This window comes from Lepus europaeus, chromosome 3 (assembly GCF_033115175.1).
Source record: "Lepus europaeus isolate LE1 chromosome 3, mLepTim1.pri, whole genome shotgun sequence".
Taxonomy (NCBI): Eukaryota; Metazoa; Chordata; class Mammalia; order Lagomorpha; family Leporidae; genus Lepus; species Lepus europaeus.
In genome coordinates, this window is record NC_084829.1 from 40204333 (window position 1) to 40224747 (window position 20415).

Consider the following 20415-nt stretch of genomic DNA (forward strand, 5'->3'; position numbering starts at 1 on the left):
AGAAATGGGAAGGTGGTTATTCCTCCGGACTTGCCTCCCGCCAGGTGCCCAGAGACGCCGCTGTGCAGGTGGCCAAACTGGCCTCCGTGACCCTTCTGTGCGCCCCCACACAGCGGGGCTCCGAGTCAGCGGCTCCTCGCCAAGGTGCTGAGCCCCGCCGGCCGCTGCCCTCCCGCCCTCTGCAGCCTCTGCGAGTGTGAAAGTCGCAAATCCCCCAGAACTGCAATCAGAACTCTACCTAGGGAACACTCAGAGTCTCCTTGCCATAAATATCCCGCTCCAAGACGCCTGACGTCAGAGCGGGGCGGGCGGCGGCGGGAGGCCGGCCGGGCGGGGATCGGCCGAGGTCGCTCTTGCAAGAGGGGAGCGAAGCGCAGAGCACGGAGCGGGAGCGGCGGTGCTGCGCGAGGCGGGCGCGCCCTGGGGGCCTCCGGTGAGTGCGGCGCTGGGACGGGGCACGCAGTGGGGACATGGCCTGCCTCCTTCTCCCCTCTACTTTGCTTGGGATGCTTGAGCTGGCTGGGAGAGGCGGCGGCGCCCGGCGCTCTGGCTGGCCGCGTCGGCTGCCCCCAGGGTCTTCGGGAGCCCTGCCACCGGAGTGGGCTCCCGGGCCTCTGTGTATGTCGCGTGTGTGTCTGCAGCGGGGCATGAGCGTGCGTGTCCCCCAGCACTGGCACATCTACACGCAGGAAGTGTCTTTGGAAAACTTCTAAAAAAAAATGTTTCGGTTTTTTTTTTTTTTTTTTTTTTTTTTGGTGGCTTTGAAATCGGACTCCTTGTTGTTACAAGCGGACAAAACCTAGCCTGAACCTCCAAGCTGACAACTTTTGTGGAGGTGGCTTGTCCCCAGTGGGCTTTTGCCTTTGCTTGGGGGTGGACTGCAGGGGTCCCGAGCTCGGGGCTCAGGCTTGCAGGCCTGGCCTCGGGCCCGCGGGCAGGGCAGCCGCAGCAGCTTGGTTCTTGTCCTCAGCGGCGGCGCTGGGACCAGGGGCAGGCCAGGAGCATCCTCACAGAGGATCCCCGCTCTGCAGCTCTCGGCACCTGTGGCCAGGGCCTTGGCCTGGACAGACAACTGGACCCCGACTTAATGGGGGAAGGGAGGACCTGGAGTGGCAGCAGGTAATCCTAAGGAGGACGGAGAGGCGGGGGAGGAGGTGGTGGCTGTGATGCCTTGCGCACGGAGCCTGCTGGGTGTTTGGGCCTCCTGTGCCCCTGGCGGGGTGCGTGCCAAGCGGCGCGTGGGGTGCCCCAAACAAGATGCAAACTCCTAACCGAAGAGCCGTGTCTGAGCGGTGGGGCGGAGGAAGGGGGGCGCTGGGAGAGAGCGAGGGAGATTTTTATCAAAATTGAACACAGATTGCCGAGGTCTGGGCTTGATTTAACTCTTCTCTCTCTGCCCCGGCCCCTCTGCCACGGCTCTCTGGTGCAGTCGGGGAGTGCATGGGAGGCTGGGAGGGGAGCTCGCCCCTCTCCAGGAAAGCTTCTCCATAGATTTTCCTTGAAGCCCATATGGGTTGAAAGCAACTTCCCATCTCTAAGAGGGTTCGAGTTGTGTGTTTTCTCCCCGTTCCGAGTTTGATGTCAGTTTCTTGGGTTTCTCTGGGAAGCTAGCAGAGGAAGGAATGGCTTTTCCTAGGACCTAGAGCGCGAAGACACGCGCTTTGCTGGGGTGGGGAGCAGAGGGACTATGAGGCTCCACCAGCCCTGTGCTGCACGGTGCAGGGTGCCGCACGCACACGTGCACACGCGCACACAAGCACAGAGGTGACCGCGAGACAGCCTGACCAGCTCTGCCTTAGCCAGGTCTCTGGTTTTGTATGTTGCAACAGAGCTAACCTACATTGTTTGGGTGGGAAGAAGATGACCGGACTCTCGCTATATCCTAGAAAAATGAGAGAGGGAAGGGACAGGAAGGAACTCTGGATGTAAAAACAGAGCCGCCGGAAGTTGAGTTTCGGGAAGGATTTTAGAAAGGATACAAATTGACCCCCAGGGAAGCGGCGTAGAAGATTGAGCAGGCGGCAAAGTCAGCAATAGACTCATTTGTTAACTTCTGGAGCGGGCCGGCAGGAAGGGAGGGTGCGGGAGGAAGGCGGAAATCAGGTAACCTAGAGGTGCTGGCAACCGGAGCGCGCGCCGTTGACCAGGGGGTGGCTGGGCTCCGGAGACGCGCATGCACGCGGGTGTTTACGCACACATGACTGTGTGGTGATGGTCATGGCCTCAGGCGCGGACGCATAAATGGCCCATTTCTTCATGTCTGCCGGGAGCTGCATCCCACCCCCATTTCTGCCTTTAAACACACAACTGCACTATTATGTCTTGCGGCTTCACGCGCTGTAGCTCCTAACTGCCAGTGCCGTTTTCAGAACTTTCCCTGGATCCTGGCTGCGGAGGCCACCCTCGTGCCCCCGTCAGGACAAAAGGAGGCGAGAGAATTCTCCAGGGCGCTAGGGTGTTGGAGGGTCAGGGGCTCAGGAAGGTGGCGTCGGTGAGGGCAGGACCCACAGGGGGCCCTGGGGTTCTTTTTGCGTTTGGCAAGTGGAGGGGAGCGTTTGTGGCACCTCTGCTGTTTGTGTGAACATGTTCTCTTCCCCAGTCCTCATTCCCAACCCCCTGCCTCCAAAGCTGTGGATACAAAACAGGCTGAACTCTCCACGTTAGTGAATCATCTCTGTGGCAGACGTGAGCGCTAGGTGGTGGGGAAGGCGTAGAGATAATGATTGAGGGGGAGCAGTTTCTTCTTGGGTGTTAGTGCGGCCAGTGGAAGTAGCCGGGCTTTGGGTGGACAGCTCGGCTCTCGCCCTCGGCAGTCCCTGACGGGTCCTGTGCAGGGACAAGCATATTTCTCTGGCTTCTCTGGAGGATCAGCATGGTCCTGAACCTTCTGGGTTGGGGATAGGAGACGCTTCATGCACCTCTACCTGGGCTGAGAGCCCAGCCTGCTGGCACTCGGGCTGACTTGAAAGCCTTTTCTCTCTGTTCCTCTGGCCAGTGCTTGGGTTATCTCTGATATCGGGCTAATCTGAGAGGCTGCACGTTCTTGGGCTCTTCTGAAGGTGCAAAGGGCAATGCACCTGGCAGAAGGAATGACTTGGAAGGTGTCCCCAATCTCAAGAGCTGACGGCCCTCCAGGTCTGAGCAGCCAGGGTCATGCAGCTCTGGATGTCAGGTGCAGCCTGGCAGCATGGAAGGATGCAGACTTTGGGGGAGACTATGCTGGGAAATATAAGGGGGACCTACAGAATGGTGCTTCCAAAAGTTTGTGGGGAGGGGGCAGCGCTGTGGCACAGCAGGTTAACACCCTGACCTGGAGCGCTGGCATCCCATTTGGGTACCAGTTGGAGACCTGGCTGCTCCACTTATGATACAGCTCTCTGCCATAGCCTGGAAAAGCAGTGGAAGATGGCCCAAGTCCTTGGGCCCTCATACCCTCAAGGGATACCCAGAAGAAGCTCCTGGCTTCAGATTGGCACAGCTCTGGTGTTGCAGGCAATTGGGGAGTGAACCAGCGAATGGAAGACCTCTCTCTCTCGCTCTCCTCTCTCTCGCTCTCCTCTCTCTCGCTCTCCTCTCTCTCGCTCTCCTCTCTCTCGCTCTCCTCTCTCTCGCTCTCCTCTCTCTCGCTCTCCTCTCTCTCGCTCTCCTCTCTCTCTGTAACTCTTTCAAATAGATAAATAAATGTGTTAAAGTTTGTGGGAGAACAGATCCTATGCAGTGTGGGCATCTGGCCTAGTGCCCGTGAAGACCCCCATGTCCCATATCTGAGTACCTGGGTTCCAAGCTAATGTGCACCCTGGGGGAGGCAGTGGCGATAGCTCAAGTAATTGGATCCCTGCCACCCTGGATTGAGTTTTGGGCTCCTTGCTTGGGCCTGGTCCAGCCCCACTGTCGCAGGCATTTGGGGGAGTGAACCGGCAAAGGAAGATGTCTGTTTCTGTGTTTCTTCTCAAGTGAAAAAAAAAGTGTGTGTTTCCCATGAATTTTGTGAAGACTGCTACAGGATTTATAACCTGGGACACATCACTTATACCTTCTGAGCTTCAGTTTTGCTGTCTGTAAAATGAGGGATAGTATTTACCTTCCAAGGGTATTGAAAAGGTGACATTTATGCCAAAAGATTAAGAATAAGGCTAAGAATGTTGTGGGTCCTTCATAAAGGGAATAATATATATTACTTGTAGATAATATATTAATACATTAATATATATTACATTAATATATTACATAAATATTATAACATATTGATATATTAATAATATATATATTTGGCTATTCATCCATCAGCAGCTAGTATTGTCTGGAAAGGACCTCTCCCCAAATCCGGCTGTGGATTTTCTGTGATTAAAGGTCAGTGGGTGGGGTTTCTAGGGCTCAGGTTACTCTTCCACCCTCCTGGGAAAGGTGACCAGCGGACATTATCTGTAAGTTTGCCCGGTCTGTTCTCCTAAGGGGTGATTCCTGGAGGCACCTTGGCTCCTTCACGTGGAAGCCACTCCAGTGTTAGAATTCTCTGGTGGGAGCAGAAGTACAGCTGAGTAGGTGGTGAGTGTGCGATGGGGGAGGGAAACAGGAGGGTGGGCAGGGCAGGAGGTCCAGGGCCAACTTGGTCTGGAAGGATAGGCCCGAGGTGAGAGATAGGTCAGACAGCACTGCTTGTCCCGGGTGCTCAGGGCAGAGTGAGGGGCGAATCTGATGGACTGTAGAGAATAGAGGCCTTAGCCGTGGGTAGGGGTGGGAGGCTGCCCCCTGAACCCTGATTGACACATTATCCAGGACAGTCCTGCTCCCAAGGAGAGAAGGGGAATCGGATGCTGGGGAGAGCAGCTGCAGGTCCTCTAGGCCCATTCCAGAGCTGCTAAGTTAGCCTTCAAGTTGACATTTAAGACTTTGAAGCTCACATTTGCTTTTGTTTTGTTCGAGCTCTCTCTCTAACCATGGCCTGGGATGACTTTTAAGCTTTTAAGAGGCTTAGTCAGTGGCCAACTTCTCTTGAGATGGCCCAGATTGGGGGTCAGTGAATGCCTCACTCCTGGCAGTGTGTATTTCTGCAACTCTCTCCTCGCATTTTTTTGGTTTGTTTGGTTTCTTTCCTTTTTCTTCATTATGAGGTTCTAAAACTGCCCGGTTTAGATGCTGTGGAGGGAGGGGATGCTTTTTCTTTGAACTTGTGCATATTATGCAGGTGCTGTCCAAGGCTTAGCAGGCTCTGGTCCGTAGTAGGTGTTGTGGGTTTCTTTCTGGTCCTCCCCTCTAACAAAACGGAACCAAATCAAACCCTGGGAAATATGAGTGTTAGGCAGTTTGGTGTATTTTTAAATCCTGGCTGGAGAGGAGCTGGATTATCTATAGGCTGAGAGCTTTAGAATCAAGGAGATGGACATTTGTCTTCTGGCACCACCAGGCCACAAGCTGGTCATCCTTTGTGAGTCGTCCTCATCTGTTAAATGAGAATAACCGCTATCCCTTCTCAAGGTTTATTCTCACCTGGAAAGGGGACAGCACAGGGGGAGGGGCTGACCACCTGCTGGGTGCCCAGCACAGTGCCAATGCCTTTGCCCTCCCTATTTCTAAGCTCATGAAAGTCTATGGGTTTGGATGTCTGACCGTGAGTCCAAATGGGTAAGTCACTCAGAGATCAGCTCTCTCAGCCTGGAGATGGAGACCTCCATTTCCACACCTGGGGTACATAGACCAGCCCTGTGTGACCATCTGCTGGAATGGGAAGACCACTGGTCAGTGCAGTCACCCGTGAACCTGAGCTATTTGTGAACTCTCCATAGAGCTTATTTTAAAAAACCCCAAGCACTGTCTTGGTTCAAAAAGTTAAGCTCATGGGCTGGTGCTATGGTGTAGTTAGTTAAGCCTCTGCCTGCAGTACTGGCATCCATGTGGGCACTGGTTCATGTCCTGGCTGCTCCACTTCCGATCCAGCTCTCTGCTGTGGCCTAGGAAAGTAGCGGAAGATGACCCAAGTGCTTGGTTCCCTGAACCCGCATAGGAGACCTGGAGGAAGCTCCTGGCTTCAGAGTGGTCCAGTTCTAGCTGTTGCAGCCATTTGGGGAGTGAATCAGCAGATGGAAGACTCTGTCTCTCCCCCCCACCTCCCCTTCTCTCTCTGTGACTCTATCCCTCAAATAAAGCTTTAAAAAAAAAATTGAGGTCAAAACTGGGTTTAAAGAACTCACTGAGGTAGTGTCTAACATTAAAACCTAGGGATAATAGCACCATTTAATGACAGCAGTGCCTTAAGTGTGTGTAACATTGTACTGTTGGAAAGGCACATGAACTCACCCATCATAACAATTGTGTGAGACTGGCGTTAATCAGATTTCGTAGCCTGACTCTGAGGGCTTAAAAGACTTACCTTGTTTCACACACAAGTAAGCAGAAAAAAACAGAAAACAAAACAGTGAGCCTCAACCCTGACTGCACATTAGAATCACACGAGGAGCTTGTCACATTGCAGCCCTGGGCCCACTCTTGACCAATCAGGGAGCAGTCCCTGGGAGGTGGGGCCCAGGTCTCCATAGTGTGGATCTGAAGTTTCAGTTGAGAATCACTGGTCTAAGAAGAGTGGGAAGCACCAGGGCACCAGGCATGGGTCAAACAAGCAGCCAAGACTTTGCTAGAATTTATGAATCGTGAGGGTAGGGATTTTGGACAGCTCTCCCAGTATCTTTAGAACTATGCCAGGCACAAGGCAGCCACTCAACAAGCATTGGGTAGATAAAAGAACACACAACGTACTATAGATTAGGTGTCAGCAATTTTGTTAGCCAAATTCAGTTTGTCATTTCAGAAGTGTAGTTTTATTGGAACACAGCCATGCCCTTTTGTCTGTGTGTCATCTGTGGCCCCTTTTGTGCCACAACAGCAGAGTTGAGTGGCTGTGACAGAGTTGGCCCACAAGCTGGAAATATTTACTCTCTGAAGGTGGGCATTTAATGTAGTGGTTAAGATCTGGTTGATACAACCCACATCCCATAGAGGAGTGCCTGGCTTCACTCCCCACTCCAGCCTTTTGCTGGTGTGCACTCTGGAGGGCAGTAGTGATGGATCACAGTAGTTGGGTCACTTCTACCCATGTGGGAAATGTAGATGGAGTTCCTGGCTCCCACTTTGGCTTGGTCCAGCCTCAGCTGTTGCAGGTATTTGGGGAATGAACCAATGGAGGGGAGATCTGTCTGCCTCTCAAAAAATATTTACTATTTGACCTTAATGGACACAGTTTGTTGCCTCCTGCTCTGGCTCTCAGACATGAACAGAGCAAGTAAATGTAGCTTAGAGAAGATCCTGGTAGCATGGCTGTTAAGGATGCATCTAGAGTCAGACACACCTGTGTGTGCCCTCTGGCTCTTCCAGTCACCTTGTTGTAAACTCTGATTCTCATCTTTCCCATCTGAAAACTTGGAATGAAAGTACAATAAGGGCCGGCGCCGTGGCTCAACAGGCTAATCCTCTGCCTTGCAGCACCGGCACACCAGATTCTGTCCCGGTTGCCCTCTTCCAGGCCAGCTCTCTGCTATGGCCCGGGAGTGCAGTGGAGGATGGCCCAAGTCCTTGGGCCCTGCACCCTATGGGAGACCAGGAGAAGCACCTGGCTCCTGCCTTTGGATCAGCGCGGTGCACCGGCCACGGCGGCCATTGGAGGGTGAACCAACGGCAAGGGAAGACCTTTCTCTCTGTCTCTCTCTCTGTCCACTCTGCCTGTAAAAAAAAAAAAATACAATAAGACTTCCCTCACAGGATAGTTGGGGCAGTTGTCACAACCATTGGCCAAGAGCAAGTACCCCCAACATGTTAGTTGTTGCTGTCTATGATGGCTGCTGTAATTACTGGCAATTAACCAAGAAGAGGGACAATTGAAGCCAAATGTAAATCCAGCATTAAGCAGCAGAACAAGAGGTATGGAAGGAAGAACTAAGGGACCTGTAAACTAGTGTGATGAAGAAAGACCGATTTCTGAGATAAAGGACGTGGCAGGTCCCAGGCTGTGTGGACGAGATGCTCCCAGAAGGCTGGTGGCTGTGTTGACCAGTGGTCCCCATCATTCCACAGGGGTTAGCTTAGGTCTTACTGCCCTGAATCTATCTTCAATAGTCTTGTCTGTAGCTTTTTCTATTTCAAAGGCCCTCCCTCTGCCCTTATCATCCTTCAAGCCTGTTTCAGGCGTTCCCTTCTCTTTGCAAGAGTCTCTCCAGCCACTCCTTTCTCCTCACCCTCCCAAACTTGCACCCAGCTCTGCTGTAACATTTAACATGTTGCATCATAGTCAAGAAGGACTAAGCTTCCTTTGTGCCTTCTACATGTTTAGAGCTCGTGAACGTCACATGGCTTTGTGGAATCCATACCTGGTAGCCAAACCACATCAAGTAGAGCCTTGATCCAGTGCAGAAATATCCAAGTTAACTCTGCAGTGGCAAGAACTCGTTCCGGGGATGTTGGGATTGCAAGAGCAGATCTCCATAACCAACCACATGGCCAGGGGCTGCCCATGTTATACATGAGGTAGATGCCTTCTGTGTTCATCCCCCATTTGCCGTGGCTCTCACCTTCTGAGACACTCCTAGGTGGCAACCAGGAAGAGGGAAAGATGCAAGAAACTTAAAGACAACCCTTTGACTTCTGATCAATGGATGCTGTGAAAAGTTGGGATTTGGCATCTCTGGGCTTTTCATGTATATGTGGCAAGATAATTGGGAGGTGGCTTGGTATGGGCAACTTTCTCTAGCCCAGTAACAGAGGCAAGTGTGGTCACAGATAGTAGCAGACATAATTCACAGCCTTGCTCTTTGCCTACAGAATAGGTTGTGTAATATTTAGAGATATGAGAGGTAGACTTATTTCAGTGGCAGATACACATTGTGGAATAATGTTAAGATGAAGTTCCTCTCTGGTTGTTAAAGAGAAGGCATGGGCTGGCACCGTGGCTCACTAGGCTAATCCTCCACCTGCGGAGCCAGCGCTGCAGGTTCTAGTTCTGGTTTGGGCGCCGGTTCTGTCCTGGTTGCTCCTCTTCCAGTCCAGCTCTCTGCTGTGGCCAGGGAGTGCAGTGGAGGATGGCCCAAGTGCTTGGGCCCTGCACCCGCATGGGAGACCAGGAGGAAGCACTTGGCTCCTGGCTTTGGATCGGCGCAGCACACGGGCCGTGGTGACCATTTGGGGGGTGAACCAACGGAAGGAAGACCTTTCTCTCTGTCTCTCTCTAACTCCGCCTGTCAAAAAAAAAAAAAAAAACATGGAAAATTCTTCCATTTGAATCAAATATTTCTGTTGATCAGCCCCAAATGGGCAATGAGAAGCTGCCTCCTAAGAGGGGGAAGAAGAGGGAATGAAATAGTACTCTAATACTATTTTTATAATAGTATTTTATGATAGGTGCCCCTTATCCCCATGGTGCTATGCAGATAATTTGAAAGATTTTATTCTTTATTTGTTTTTTTCCATCTTATGAAAATGATTCTTCCTTGTTTAAATGAGTCAATATCACACCAAGATACATAAAAACAAGTAGAAAAATAATCACATATCCACACCTTTCTGTTCACTGGTAATTAATCTTAATAGTATAAGGGAATGTCATTCCACAGCTTCTCATTTGTTCACACAAAAACCTACAGGTTGCCGTCCCGAGATGGAGGGATCTTGTTTGAGCAGCTGTTTTTAAGCAAACCCTAATCTTCCTATGCATGTCACTCTACAGCACACGTATCTCCCTCATGACCATATGTCAGTCATCCCTATAATGGGTCTAACTTGTCTGTTTTCTGATCTCAAGATGCCTAGACACACCTAACTTTACACACTGGGGATCCTGCTGTTCTCACTGAGCTGTTTGTTTTTTTGTTAGTTATTAACCAGGGTTTCACCTTGGAGGGTCACCAGCACAATCCCCCAGGCCCCCCAGAAAAGCTTTGCTTTGGGCTGCGTGGTTGACGTGAACAGCCTTGAGAGCACCATGGGGTAGGACTTCAGGGTGTGTCTGGTCCCTGTGCCTGCCCTCCCACCCGACCAGGTGGGCTGTCCTCCTTGGCTCTCCTTCATCACCCAATGGGTAGGAGATACAGCAGGAATCACCAAAGAGTAACAAATTCTGTGGGAGAATGGTGGGGATGGAGTCAGGCAGGATGGTATAAGGGGAAAGCATGTGGACTGCACACTTGGACTCCTGTGCAGAGGGCACTGGCCTGTGCCACCCAATCCCCGCTTTACGGCTGAGCCTCCAGCTGCAGGGAGTACTGGCCTTGGGCAGCCCTCCTTGCACTTGCCTTGGCTACTGGACCCCCCTGCTCCCCTCTCAGGCCACCTGATGTCCAGTGCCTGGAGGAGCTACGAAGGCTGGGCCCCTCTGCCTCAATGTGGGTCTGTTCTAAAGAGCATCCCAGCTTCAGGACTGCGTGTGGGTTGGCGCCCTCTGTCTTGTGCTCTCTCCTGTCCCTCCCCAGGCCCCAAGTGCAGGAGCCCTTCCTGATCCACCTCTTCCCTGCTGTACTCCAGGGCGGCCCCCGAGGGACCCAACCTGCTGTGCCCTTTGACTTGCCCGGCAAGTACCCAAGCTTCCGTTTTCGAATCTTCCAGATGGAGGTAACTGTGTGCCCATCTGGGTAAGACTGTGGAGACAGCTAAATGGGAAGACACACAGTGCCTGGGGAGAACTACATGAAGTGCATCATCTGTTAGATGAAATTGTTTGGGAGGAGTTCATTGTTGTCCAGATAATTCTTGGTAGTTTTCAGAATCTGAAAAAGTGTATTGTTTTTCTCGTGTGTGTGTGTGTTTAAGATTTTGTTTATTGGAAGAGCAGAATTAAAGAGAGGTTTTCCATATGCTGGTTCACTCTCCAAATGACCACAATGGCCTAGGCTGAAGCCAGGGGCCTCATCTGGGTCTCCCATGTAGTTGTAGGACCCCAAGCACTTGGGCCATCTTCTGATGCTTTCCCAGTCACATTAGTAGGGAGCTGGATTGGAAATGAAGCAGCCAGGATTTGAACCAGTGCCCGTGTGGGTTGCTAGCACTGCAGGTGGTAGCTCAATCCATTATACCACAGGCTGGCCCCACCTGGTTACTTCTAACTGGTTTCTCTGATGAGAGAGTGTGTTCCAACTGGGCAAACTGAGTGAACATCTTGACTTTTATTGTGAGTACCTATGCATCCCCTGCCCCATGCTAATCTCGAGGGTTGGGCATATCTAGTGGGAAACATGAGCAGATGGCTTTGTCATCCTCCTGCCTAGACATGGAAGGATGGACAAGTTGACCTTTGGGAATTCCTCTTCACTTTACTGGTGCTTCTGCAATAGAAATGGGGTGGTTTGGGGGACCCTGCTAGCCCAGTGGGAGCCGCCACCCTGCCTGCATGGATGGTCCTGTCATGCCTGTGCAAGTCTCTGCAAAATCCAGTTCCTCTGACCATTTGTTTCTTGCTCCCTCGTCTTGAGCACGGGCAGTCTGCACTCTGCTTTGAACATTCCGCCTTGCAGGCCATGTACACTGGTCATGTAGCCCCCGAGTGCCAGGGCAGAGTTAGCCTGTATGGTGCATGCTGGATCAGCCAGACTCAGGGGCACAGGCCTGGCGTCAGTTTCAACACTCCTGGCTTTGTTTCTTCCAAGGTGCCACAGTCCCCAGCCTCAAGACCCCCTGACCAGAGCAGGCAGGGAAGCGGAGGGTGCCAGGTCAGTGAGAACGTCCTTGCATATGTCCACAGTACTACAGGTGGCTTTGGAGTTAGTTTGAAACAAATTCAGGGTTCCTGTGGACTCTGGGCAGAAGGACCAGCCATTAACTCTTCTTCAATCTCCATCAATGAATTTGGGCACTTGAATATTTTCTTGGAAACTGGAATGAAATGGAACTAAAATTTTGTTTATTTGAAGGAATTGGAGAATGGCGAGAGAGAGAGATCTATTCAGCATTCACTGGTTCAATCCCAAATGCCCCCAACAGCCAGGACTGAGCCAGGACAAAGCCAGGAGCCAGGAACTCCATTCGGGTCTCCATTGCATGGCAGGAACCCAATTACTGGGCCATCCTCCAGTGCCTCCCAGGGTGCATTAGCAGGAAGCAGGATAGAAAGCAGAGCAGCCAGGACTGAAACCAGCAGATGGGTGTGAGTGTCCCCAGCAGCAGCTTAACCTGCTGTGTCGTATACTTACCCAAGATAAGTTTATTTTGGTACAAAAACTTGAAATTCCTGCATATGAGGAATCTCCAAACAGTTCCTGAAAAGTATGTATTAAAAAATACAATATATGCATTTCAATTTTTTGAGCCAAAAGAAGCCTTTTATCTACAAATGTTGCAAATCCCCTCCTATCTGTCAGCTTATTCCTTGCCATGCAGCACTATGCTGGCAGCCACTTGGAAGCAGAGTTAGCAACCGCCCTGCCATTCTAAGACACGCAGTGGATAACTTCCCAGCACCCCTGGCCTGAACAGAGGCGATGGTTTTGAAGTGGGAGCTGGGGCAGACAGAGCTGAGAAACAGATCAGATTTCTCAGCCATAAGGCTGTTCGTCAGAGCCCAGGCCCTGGATTCACATGGCCTCGGTTCAGATTCAGGCTCCACTGGCTGTCTTTCTGCGCCTTGTTTCCTCATCTGTGAAATGGGCTGTTATGAAGATAAAGTCAATGCATTATTTGGGTAGGAAAAGAAGAAAGTAGTACTTGAAATCATGGCAGGCACATAGCAGGCAGTAAGAAACGTAAGAAACGTTGGGGATGATCTCGTTGGCGATGGAGTTGGCGATGGAGTTGGCGATGGAGTTGGCGATGGAGATGGCGATGGAAATGGCGATGGAGTTGGTGATGGAGATGGCGATGGAGATGGCGATGGCACAGATAGTGCTGGAGAAGAGGCACCGCATCTCATTAGCTGTGTTTCCTCAGCACAGCGTCCTGAGCAATGGTGCATAGTACCTGCTGCAGAGCTGGGTCTCAACAGACATTTAGTAAGTGAAGATCCCACAGCCTCTCGCTGTGTGTCTGCTGCTTAACTCTACAAAGCAAGAATGCTATTTTCTACTTTAAATTTTTATCTTAGCTTTCTATCGAAGGTAAACATAATTCAGAAGAATACACAATTTATGTGTATGCGGTCGAATGGATTTCTCGCAAACTGAACGCACGTGCGTAGGCAGCACCCAGCCCAGGAAGTAGGGCACTTGGAGCCCTTCCTCTTTACCACGCCAGCCCCGCCCCAGAAGCACCCCTACCCCTTCCTGCCCCAGGGGCACCCCTTGCTGGCAATACCCTTCCAGGTTTCTGACCTCGAGCCCCATGGATTAGTTCTGCCTGTTCTTGAATTCCCTGTACATGGAGTCAGACAGTGGGTCCTCATTTGTGTCTGGCTTCTTTGGCTCAGCTTAATGTGCGGCTCACTCGCTCTCATTGTTGTGTCGTCTTCCATTGTGTAGACGTAACACCCTTTTTGTATCCGTTCTGTCGACTGGCATTTGTGTGGTTTCCACGTTTGGGGGCGTCATCTGTCTCCTTGCTGCAAACACGTGTGTGCTTGTCGGGTGGACACGTGAGTGCGTTTCTGTGGGTGTGTCCCTGGGAGTGGCATTGCTGGGTGGCGAGAACACACAAGCCCAGTTCCAGGAGAAACTGCCAAATGGTTTTAGGAAGGTGTTGGGTCACGTTTTCCATGCTCTTTAAAGACCAAGAGGCAGTTGTAGCTCAGTTGTGCAGGGCCTCGAGGCCTGGTGCTATCCCGGGCTTCCAGATCTTCCCGTCTCCCACGCCCTTTCCATCTGGAGCTCCTTGTTCTAGAACGCACTCTGAGGTAGGCAGGCCAGGCCCTGCACTAGGTGCCTTCTGTGTCCCCGTCACATATCTACAGCTAGCTCAGGAGATGGGCATTGTCGTCCCATTTTGAAGATGGGGAGACTGAGGTTTGGAAGAGGAAACTTGACGGGCATGCCCAGGATGAGACGGGAAACAACCGCCCGAGTCAGGGTATAAAGCAAGGCTGCCCGACTCCAAGGCTCATATGCACTGCGGGAACCCTCTGACGTGTTTGCCTTTGGTGCTGTCCCTGGGGACAAAGCCTGGGAGGGGGTGGAAGCTGCGCCCTAGGACCTGTGTGAGCTGTGGGTGCTGGCTGTGAGGCGAAGCCCTGTGACAAGGAGCAGAAATAAGGCAACAAGGTGACCTTGGGAAGCCCAATTGTTTTCCCAGCCAGGGGCTGTTGGAGAAAGTCACAAGTCACACGTTTCCTGGAAGGCAAGGGCAACCGTGTAGTTCACTGTCTAAGCCAGGGCTCTTTCAAGAGCAAAAGGGGCACCCCCTGGATGGGACATGAGGGCAACAGGAATAAATCGAGACTGTCCTGGGCAGACTAGGGCGGACACTCACGCTCTGGAGGTCTAGGCAGGCCTTGCTGTCCTTGTCATGGGGTTGTACAGATTATTTTTAATCCTTTTGGGACACGGTCTGTCTGGAGTTTTCCCTGGGCCTGTGCCCTGGCTGTCTCCTGTGTCTACGCTGAGAATGGGGTCTGAACCACTTCCGGCCCTTCCCACATCATTCTCTGCTCTCAAGGGGTCCTGATGAGGACCTTCCTTTGATGGATCCAGTCACCCTCAAGATTCACCTGCCAGTGAGAGAAATGGCTGCCAAGGATGGCCCCTTGGCCGCTGTTACGGCCCCAGCCTGGTGGCTGCGGACAGAGGGTCAGCACTCCCGGCGTCCAGGCTGACTGCGGATCATTCAGGCATGCATTCATTCACTCAGAGTTCATAGAATGAGAGCTCAGCGCCCTCTGTTTTTCTGAGGTTACTCCTATTCCACTGGTCCAGAAGGAAAAGTCAGGTGTGTGAGCATATGTGTGCGCATGCCTATACGTGTCGCAAGCACATAAAGTATGAAGAAGAAAGCCGACGCTATGCCCTAGTGGGCTAAGCCTCAGCCTGTAGTACCAGCATCCCATATGGGCACCGGTTCTAGTCCCAGCTGCTCCACTTCCAGTCCAGCTCTCTGCTATGGCCTGGAAAAGCAGTAGAAGATGACCCAAGTCCTTGGGCTCCTGCACCCATGTAGGAGACCTGGAAGAAGCTCCTGGCTTCAGATTGGCCCAGCTCCATCCATTGAGGCCATTTGGGGAGTGAACCAGTGGATGGAAGACCTTTCTCTCTGTGTCTCCTTCTGTCTGTCTATAACTCTATTTCTCAAGTAAATAAACTCTTAAAAAAAAATAAGAAGAAAAAAGATCAACTTAATTAGTAGCGAACGATGCTTTATCATGGGACTTGGCGTCAGGACCTAGGTGTGAGTTCCAGCCTTCCACTAATTAGCTGCCATGCCTTAGATATGTGATGGGGCACATCTGAGCCCTGGCTTAGCCATGTGTGACATGGAGATGGCAGTAGTGCCGGTCGCAAAGAGCAGGGGAGAGTGACTGATGGAGGGCGTATGACAGGTGTTGGGCAGGATGCAGAGGGCTATGTGATTCTTGGTTGCTAGTGTTTGTGGTTGCTCAACCAATATTTGCAGAGCTGCTGGGTGTAGGGTGCTGAGTGCCAAGCCAGGCTGTGGAGAGGGAAACCCCAGCATTCAGGGCTCCATGAAAGTGAGGCCACAGCGTGTCGGTGTGTGCAGGTCTCTGTGACTGGAAACTCCTACTAAGACAGAGGAAGAAAGCGGCATGTTCAAGGCCTTGGGGATTTGAAGCTGTCGAGGAGGAGGATGGAGAGAAGAGCTGGTCTCTCACTAAACCCCTGCCACATTTGTGCGATGGCAAGGCCGTGATGTGATTGAGGACATCGTGTGGCCAGCAGCGGCTTGGGTACAGCAGAGTGGCTTCTCCTGCAGAGCCTGGGGCTCCAACTGCTGGAATCCCTGGCTTTTACCTGGCCCACCCGCGGCTACTGTGGGCATCCAGGGGAATGAACCAGCAGGTGGAAGGTCTCTGTCTATCCTGTTGTATATCACCTTTCAAGTTAAAGGAAATAATAAAAATTTGAGAAAGAACAGAGCAATGATGGACATAAACAAAAACTCTCTTGCTTGGGATCTAAAAGGCATCCAGCACACACTTTGGGATGCCGCCTTGCCACGGAGCCCTCCCTGATCTGATTTATAGAATACCTACTTGTTCCAGGCTCACTGTCCCCCAGGTGCTCTCAGTAGCCAGGGCTGGGCTTGGTAATGGCCAGGGATCCTAGAGCTCAATCTGGGTCTCCCATGTGGGTGGCAGGGGCCCAAGGCCTGGAGTAAGCACCGGCTGCCTCCCAGGGTGTGCATTAGCAGGAAGGTGGATCAGAAGTAGAGGAGCTAGGACTCGAAGCGGGCATGCTCGTACTGGATGCAGCCACCCCAAGTGAGGACTGCACCAAATGCCTACCCTGTCACTTCGTTCTTGATGCTTGGAGAAGATTCAGTGTGCAAGAAACTCCTGCTTCTAAGGAGCCGTAAGTCAAGTGCCTACCAGAGCTCCAAACCCGAGTGATGCTGCCCTCAGCATTTCCAAACTAGTTCATGCATTTTGCTGCCGTCCTCATGCCGGGGACAGGGCTGCCCAGATGAGTCCTCACCGTGCTCACTGCTATGCCGGGGGAAGGATCTAGAAGAGGATCCGGTGCATGTGAGGAGTGCTGGGGGCAGGTGCTCAAATCTGAGGGATTCGTGTTCTGCTGAGTGTGGTACAGGGAAGGCTGCTAGGAACTCCTGGGTTCCTGTTATCAGAGGAGTGGTTTTGTCTGTCGGGATGCTAACTACAAGGGCGTTTCACAAAGTTCCTGGAACACAATTAAAAGCAGTGTCTTTTGGTGCAAAACCAATTTGAAATCTTGTATTCGTGGGGTTTTCCAACAGCTCCTGGAAAATGCAACACGTGCGTGGATGGTTGTGCACCAAAATAAAAATCCCTGTGTGATGTCTGTGCCGTCGTGTGTCTCGCAGGGGAATGGCACAGGAAAATCCTGACGACACCAGTGAGGCCTGAACACACACTCCTCACCTAGCGCCACGTGGGACTGCTGGCATTTCTGCTTCGAGGGCTTTGTCTCTAAATTATCTCTCATTTAAAGAAATCCTGGCCTCAAAACCAGTGTGCAAAATGAAGTCTCCCCTCTTCCCTCCAAACTCCATCCACTGTGTTTCTGCTCCACAGGTTTTCCAAACTTATATGAATGGAAAGGACCATTCTTTGGATTTCTCAAAGCATGCAAATGTAATTTTTAAAATTTTTAAAATATAAATTTCCTAGGTATAGCTTTTGGAGTATAGCGGTTCTTTGCTCCATACCCACCCTCCCACCCCTACTCTCATCCTACCTCCTACTCCCATTCCCATCCCATTCTTCGTTAAAATTCATTTTAATTATATACAGAAGATCAACTCTACACTAAATAAAGATTTCAACAGTTTGCACCCACTCAGACACACAAAATGTAAAGTACTGTTTGAAAGCTATTTTTACCATTAATTCTCATAGCACAACACACTAAGGACAGAGGTCCTACATGGGGAGCAAGTGCACAGTGACTCTTGTTGTTGATTTAACAACTGACACTCTTATTTATGATATCATTGATCACCCGAGGCTCTTGTCATGAACTTCCAAGGCTATGGAAACCTTTTGAGTGCACAAACCCTGACATTAGCAAATGTAATTCTAACATTAAATTGATCCTACAGAATAACAGATAAAGGAAAAGACGCTCAGCCTAGCTTGGCATTAGGGGACTACAGAACATAAAATCACAAGGAGACCCCACTCCACCCTCCTTGGCATGGGCAAAGAAGTCACACTCATCATATTGGCCATAGAGCCCAAGACAGCCACTATTCAGTGAGGATGGAGTTAAACCGACAGGAACACTTGAGGGGTGGGGGAATAGGCCTGTCCCCTCTAGTGAAACTGGGGATGCACCCACAGAGGACCCAGGCATTTCACTCCTAACCAAGTCTAGAAAGACTCTGGTTTGAGCAAATGTAACGGGAGGGCTAATATACGTGAAAAGGAGTTAGGTTCATGAGTATTCATCACAGTGTGGTTTTTAAAAGAGCTCAAGTGCCAATCAAGTACCTGTCATGGACCACAAGGCTGGTTCAATCATTTGATGCACACACCCAATGAGATGGCGTGGGATTAGGGGCGGGGGTGAAGGCATGGGGGAGACGGGACAAGTGCTCGAGAGCGCCAGCACAAGGCTGGTACGGGCATGAGTTACAGTACCTTTTATCTCCACATCTTTGCATGTGGATGTAAAGTGTCAAATCATGTTTGAGGACAGCCACAAAATGCCAAGAGGTGGTTCCTTCTGGGGAAGGTGACAGGGAAGACCAGGAGGGCTCCACAGGGGTGCTGTTGATTGTGTAAAATTTTGTTCCTTACCCCGAGCAGTGAGCACACAAATGTTTATCCTTCTTGGTATGTTTTAGATATTTTAAATATTTTTTTGGTTAAGATGAGTTATTTTTTAAAAAATGATCCTAGACTACTAATCCATCCCACCTGCCCGTTGGCACCCAGCCATGCTGCAGGGTGAGTGGGTGGCCGCTCTGGGCTCATCCCAGGTCCCTCCAGGGAGCTCTCAGGGGCTGTGGCGTCTCCCAGCGGGCTGTTCGTAGGCATCTGCGCTGGGGCAGCTGAACCAATGATGTTGACCTATTTCGAGCTGCCTTGGGGGTTGGTGAGGATCCCACTTTGATGTATTGGATGACAGGCAAAATGGGGTCACGGCCGTTCTGAGGACCATTCCCGTGGAGCGGATTGCTGCAGCCGTCTCCCTGCCGCCCCTTCTTGGGAGTGCCTGGGGTTTCTTTCACATGCTAGAAAGCAGCCATCAGCATCATCCCGATGTCTTTTTGAAAGGGACTTGGGACCAGTGGTCTCAGATGTGTCTCACTAGCTGGGGGGAAGGGTCACTCCTTCCCCTCCATGACTGCCCAGCCTCTACCCCCCCGCCCCGCCCCACCCCGGCCCAAGCTCCTGGGCATCAGTCCTTCCACACACATCCTGCCCTCGCATTGGGGAGTGGCTCCCTGCTGTGCCCCTGACAAACAAGGCTGTGCCCCCTCTGTGGGTGTCCCCCTGAAACACAGTGGACACAGCTCCTTCCCCCTGGGATCTGCCCTGAGCCCAAGGCAGTAACACACTCGGCTTCAGCCTTGCATGTACCTGGCAGCCTCTGAATTTCGCCCCTGTGCTCTGCAACGCTGGGTCCCTTCTCTGGTTAACTTGGTGTTAGGACCGGGGACTGCACTTGTGGGCAGCTGTCCCCTCTGCTCCCTGCCGAGGTGTGTGTCATGTGATTGGCCTTAATTAGGAAGACGACACTCACATGACGCTGGCCCTTGCCCGGGAGGACGTGGCGAGTGTGGCTTCTCTAAGAATGTATCGTAGGCCACCCAGGGGGGCTCCAGGTATGCCTTGCTGATGAGAATCCACTGAAATGGCTCCTTACACAGAAGGGGGACCAGGGGATGTTTAGACTCTCAAAGAAGAGCAGCCCCAGGAAGCCGCTAACACTCCCATTGGCCATGGTGCGAGGGGTGGAGTCATGTTACATGTGCCCTGTGCCAGCTGGGGCAGTAGACCTGGGTCCTGACCATCTGATCCCGGCTTAGCAGAAGGGCAGGGGGAGCAACCACCTGCAGGCTCTCCTCCCCCTGCCTTCCCTTCACCTGCACTCACTTCCCGATGGCCGCTTCCCTGTGGGTGCGGGAGCCCAGGGATCTGGGCCCAGAACGTGGAGAGAGGTGGGTGGGGAATAATGAGCACCTTAGTGTTTCTGTGTGCACTCCCTGTGTCACTAAAAGAGCCGGGCAGCACCAAGAGGCCCCATTGGTTGACCCAGTAATAGCATCTGGGCATTTGGGCTGTGCTTTGGCACAAGAAACCAAGAGGCTGGTGTGGTTAAGCCAGAAAGGTGGGCTTGGGGGCATGGGGGGGGGTGGGAACTGACAGAACTGGTTATGGCTCAGGGGTGGGCTCTGTGTGTGTCAAAGGAAGAAGCTTTGCCTAGTGAGCCACAGAGTGGCCATGGCTGAGCTGACTGGTCCCACGTGGCAGGCTATGAACTTGAGACCAGGCCTGAACCAAACTCAAGTCACGCACATGCACACTCCATGTTGGTTTGAAGCCCTCCCCATGGGTAAGCGTTTGAGGCTGAGGGTGCTCTTGGCTGGGGCTCACCTGGCTAGACTCCCTTCTCGTGTCACACCTCACCCTTACCCTCACCCTCAGCTGCACCTGAGTACCTGTTGCCTCCTGCAATGCTGACCCAGTGGCCCTGTTCTCTGTAGACATGGTCTCTAAACACTGTGGCAAGGCTTAGGGATGGAGAAAATAGTACTGCCGAGCTCCTGGCAGTAGAGAGTCTGCCTTTGAGAATTCCCATTCCAGGGATGCACATGGCAATGGTAACTGAAAAGCGACCTATCAGAGCCTGTCCTTGGTAG

The 20415-nt window shown here is 51.9% G+C and overlaps 1 protein-coding gene across 2 annotated transcripts in view; it reads left to right on the forward strand.

Annotated features, from left to right (window-relative positions):
* The first annotated feature begins 365 nt into the window (after nucleotides 1-365).
* Nucleotides 366-20415, forward strand: part of DAAM2 (dishevelled associated activator of morphogenesis 2) — a 115394-nt gene continuing 95344 nt past the window's right edge. Inside the window, exon 1 of one of the 2 annotated variants that reach the window (XM_062186058.1) lies at nucleotides 366-433. The gene's annotated coding sequence lies outside the window, so the exon portion shown is untranslated. Of the gene's footprint in view, nucleotides 434-1039; nucleotides 1120-20415 lie in introns of those variants that run through there. The other variant, XM_062186059.1, reaches the window with a different exon arrangement.